Here is a 5548-nt window from a genome sequence, read left to right as displayed (position 1 = left end):
TGGAGTGCTACCTTACAAACATACTTTTTGTGATCTCAAAAAGGATGATTTGCGTTTTGCAGAATTTTTATTATTACCATTACCGCCACAGATTCCACAACATGTGGACGGATTTGTAGAAACCAATCCGTGAATTCAGCAATCTGTTGGTTGATTCTTAAGAATCTGGCAACGGATTGCTGAATCCGCAGATTGTATTGTATATATATATCCGTGGGTTTTATCCAATAGCAGTTTTTGACAAATCTGTGTGAATTAAAACCCTACAAAATCCATTTGCAGATTTTACACAGCGAAATGGATTTTTGTGGGAAAATGCGAGAAAATTCAGGAAAACGGATTTGGGCAGATTCACCCATCTCTAATAATAATATAACACATAATGAAAATAAGTGCATCAAACATGACAGTAACATTAAAGGAACTCCCTTCCCCGAAGAGTTTTTAATCTATGTGGTAATTGGGGAAAATTTACAGCGACAGAAGGAGGGTATTATGGTAAATGTGTCTGTAAAGTTTCAAAGTCAGTGCATCCGAGATGTATAGTATCAGCCAGCGATGCTACCCATATGCTTCAATAAAGAGGTGTGATTTTAGATAGTGTGCTTGTGATACTGGGGGAATGATAGTACTGGCAACAGTAATGTTGAAGGGGGCAGGAAGGCCAGGTTTAGGAGAAAATATGAAGAGCTCCATCTTGGACATGTTAAGTTTTAGACTGTGGAGGGCCATTCAGGTTCATATAGCAGAAAGACATTCAGAGACTTTAGTCTGTATAACTGGTGTAATTCGGAAAAAAGTTTTGACTCAGTGTCAAAACACTTTTACCTTCACCACAAGTCTGATCCAAAATATTTAAAATATATAGGTTTAGAACAGGTACCAATTGATTGGAGAGGAGGAAATAGGACCATCCAATTCGCCAGAAGGGAAACCTTCTGGATCCATAAATTACGGACATTGGTCCCGAGAGGACTAAATGTCGATATTGATATCGAAGCTTTTTTGACTTAACCATTTCTCCATTTATGTGAACTGACCTCTTCGTCATTTCCCTCTCATTTTTTAGGCACCCTTTGTCCCGTATTCATAATGATTTTTATTAATGGTTTGCATTATGTTTCTAATATATATTTTTATGTATGAATAAATATATCTCATGTCTAATTGTATATAGGAGAATCACTCTATATATGTGCCAGCATATTATCTGGGGATATTACTATGTTGTAGTGTTGTCCATTAATGATGTACTTATACACAATATTATCTAATTAATGTTACCAATTAGATGGGGTATATATATATACCAACATAGCACACTGTCAAGTATGCTTCCTGAAGAAGCAATTAGCGAAACGCGTAGAATCTGTTCCTGTGTCATTTGCCCGATTGCGCAAGTCCATTTCCTGAAGCCTCAGTTGTGAGATGAGCGGCGTCAATCTCTGCTAGCTGCAGCCCGGTACAGACGTCACTTCCGGGTACACGCGGGATCACGTCAAGGCAGCAGACGCCACCGCCGCGAAGAGACCAGGCTGAAAGCAAAGACCCCGTACATTGTACTTGCCAAATGTGAGTGTATTTCCTATTTTTATCTGTACAATACAAATCTTTGTCAACAGTATTGTCCTATGAGATTTCTTCTCTCTATTACCTCTATGAATATACCTTGGAGTCCCCTGTATACTGCACGAGTATAGATTCGAGTTCCTGCTTACAAAGCTCCCATCAGAGATAGATTAGATCTATGACATGTTTTAAACCACCTTCCAATCTGTGAGTGGGACTGACATATATATACTTCTAGCAAGAGAACGATATTATATTGGTCACACTATTGTGTGTCTTTTAATCTCTTTCATGTTCTTGTTGTGAAAAACCCTGCGCTCGCCCTACCTGGAGAAATAACTGGGGTAAGGTCAGGAGCTGAAAGGTAAATTTGTGTGTCATCAACATAGAGGTGATATTTGAACCTTAGAGATGTGATAAGGTCACCTACAGAGAGTGTGTAAAGAGAAAAGAAAAGAAGTCCCAGGACAGATCCCTGGTATACACCCACAGAGAGATCGACAGAGGGGGAAGAGGCGTTAGAAAACGAGACACAAAGCACAATAGGAGAGGTAAAAGGGAATCCAGGATAGAGCTCTGTTGCGGATACCAAGAGTATGGAGGATATGAAGGAGAAGAGGATATATATATCCTCATAAAGACAGTAACAAATACAGTATATATTGCAGTCTAGTTGTCATCATCCAAGTTGGATCAGGAATGTCCCTTATGGACAATTTAGGAGAGTCAGGAGAAACTGTACAGAGGTAGATGTGTTCAAAGAACAATGTAAATTTCTCCAGGACAGGTTTTTTTTAAAAAGGATTATAGAACTGAAAATGTTATTGATCAGGCCCGCTCTATGGATAGGAGTGATTTGATGAAAAACAATAAGAAAAAAGACAAGTCTGATAAGGTTAATTTCAACTTTGCATTTCTCACCAACTATAATAGGAGAGCTGACAAAATTAAGAACATTATAAAAAAAAAAAGCATTGGCACATTGTGAGACATGATCCAGTACTTGGAGAATTTGTTCCCGAAAATTCCAACGTGGTTTTCAGGAGAGCGAACATTTAAAAAAATAAACTTGCTCCTAGTGCATTACCTAAAACCAAGGAACCAATTGGGTCCGACAGATTAAAGGTTTTTATGGTTGCACAACGTGTAAGGCATGTAGTTTTAGAGACACAGATACATTTGTCTTTGTCTCAAATGTCACCAAGGAGAGATTTAGCATAATTAGCCATTTTTAATCACTGGTGTGCTTATTGCACTTCAGAGCCAATAGGGAGGGCTCTGTATACATGTAGGGGTGTATATATACCCCTATAGATGTAGGTGGGAGCTCCTCCTTAGGAAGCTGTCAGTTAGAACAGTGAAACTCGTAGAGTATGCAGCTCAGTTGCACGATCTGTAGAGAAGAGTGGGCCATCCTGTGACGCGCTGACAGCCAAGATACCAGGACCGGAAGTTACATGGGAGGCTGTGATGTGAGTGGACGTGATCGGAGGCATAGACAGATGAGGAAGTGGTGGGATCGCTACTCACCACACTGGGACACAGTCTTTCCTATTCTGCCTTTTGATCAGCGCCTATATGTAAGCCTTCATTTGTGAGAAAAACTTAAAAATTGCTTTATGTTGCATCTGCACTATGGGTCTGTCTCTTTCTCTTTGAGATACACTGGACCACCTGCATCTTACCAAGCTAGGGACAACGCCTTATTTTTCTGCTCTATTGTGAGTAGGAATTTTAAAGGTTTCTTCCCTGCTTAATTATTTTTTTCACCACAGTATTCTACCATGTGATTTTTCTCTTTTACATGGCATCTACCAACGCTCCCCTTATGTTTTTGGAGAAAATCATTTGGCAAGACCCCTGGAACAGTCTTTTTTAAGGGTTGAGTAGAAGTTTTCGCCTCATATTTATTTAACTTTTTGCACTATTTTAGTGTTGTAGATTTATACCACATTTGCACCTCTATATATTTTTATTCACTTTTATATAGCACCTGTCTGTTGTATTTAATTGATTTTCACTGGGAAGCTATAAGTGAGTGTCAGAGTGCCATCCATTGTTTGGTTGTAAAGCTACTCACATGCTGCATCAGGGTTGCCACCTTTAATTAAAGGCTAACCAGGAGACTTTTCGCAATATTTTTTTTTAGATTCATTTATATATTTATTTCTTTTACCTGCGGCATCTCCCAGCACCTCCCCCTGCAAGGTCCAGTCAGCATGGAACCGTGATGTCAAGTGGCGCGCATTGCCATAGCAACATAATGTCACGGGGCATCAAGTTGCGATGACAAAGGGATGCCTTATGCCGCCAAGGCGTCACGTGAGGCTCTGTTGTCATGGCAATGGAACGCCACATGGCACCGGGATTTGCAGGGGGAAATGCCGGGGACATGCTGCTGCCACCCAGAGATGTTCCAGATAAAACCGTAGCCTGGAGATATGCGGCCAAAACCCGTAGTCTCTGGGTCAAACCCAAAGAGTGGTGGCAACCCTGTGGTGCATACAGTAAAACAAAAAATAAATAGTGAAAACAAGACTCTTGCTTTAAGCAGCCTCCCCGGATCAATAAGGGAATTTGGTTTGAGAGTTCTAGATTCTTTAGTAGAAGCAGAGACCCTTCTCGCAAGGTCATTTGATCTGTCCAGGAATTGATCTAAAGGTACATTAAAGTCCCATCCAACTACAAGATATCATTTTCTATGTTCCATTATCATTGGGAAGACATTGAAATTCTTTTGATTGGTTTTCATTCGGAACATAAATATCCACTACTGAGATATATGGGGAATCTATCTTTCCTGTGACAATCAAGGGTGTTGTCTTAGAAATAAGAACCGCTACTTCTCTATTTTTCTGCTGCGTCGATATGTGGCAAAGCTTTGTCTTTAACTCTAGATTGGTCCTTACTTATGAGATGGGTTTTCTGTATAAAAATTATGTCCCCCATTCTCTTTCATATCTGAGAGTGCCAACCTTTTTAGAGGGGAGTAAGGATTCTTTACATTTATTGAGACTATGGATAAATCCTCTTGAGATTTCATGTTAATTTTAAACCTGCCATTACCACCCTGATATAACACGTATAAGAAATAGAATAAGGTAGCCCTTTTCTACTGCAGACAACTTGATGTAAAAGCATTAAGCTGTCATTAACCAAAGGTATATTTCAGAATAGAACAAGGATAACATTAAGATGGGGATAGAGCTCTTGGAGAGATACATCCAGAAGTGCTCAAGGATGTTTGATTCTGTATTCTAAGTGTTGATAGAGGAAGAGAGACCTTGCTGCAAAATCTCAAAAGAGTTGGTGAAGGGGTTGCTACCGGGGAAATATCCTAGGATAAGTGGGAGTTGTACCAGAGGGTATGATAGGTACAGTTCCCAATAATGGTGCACACCACCTTGTTGGATGGAATGGTGAAGTGTGTAAAAAAACAACTTTAATTTTGTATAATTAAAATAAGGCACACGTAAGAGCAACATATTGTATTCTAAGTTAGAAGGTGGGGGAATAATCGCTTCTATTAAGCAGGGCTGGTAAAGTCAAGTTGTTAGTGTGCTCTGCTTATAGCCTGGATGAGACTTTACCAACCCTGCTAAATAGGAGAGTTTATTCCACCTTCTAACATATATTCTAAGTATGAATGGAAGTTGTCAACTAGCACTTCTGCAGCAATTTCTTATAACGTTAAGCATGTTTATTTATAAAGAAATGTATAAGGTGTCCCAGTATGTACTTGGAACACATATTCCCCCACCCAATCTCACATAGGGTCTCCTAGGGGAATTGTTACTCTGGTTACATATGTCTGGGTGATGCACCTGCTGGCTTACAGGACTCCCGAGTCTCCCGCTTGATGGTATTATGGGGAAAATAAAAAATGCACAAATGCGCACCAGGGATTAGTGGAAGGTAATTTATTAAAAATACACAAAAACTGAGGGGATCCAACCCCACCTCAGAACAGCTGTGCAGC

This window comes from Ascaphus truei, chromosome 2, assembly GCF_040206685.1.
Source record: "Ascaphus truei isolate aAscTru1 chromosome 2, aAscTru1.hap1, whole genome shotgun sequence".
NCBI lineage: Eukaryota > Metazoa > Chordata > Amphibia > Anura > Ascaphidae > Ascaphus > Ascaphus truei.
Note: the sequence above shows the minus strand (reverse complement) of the source record.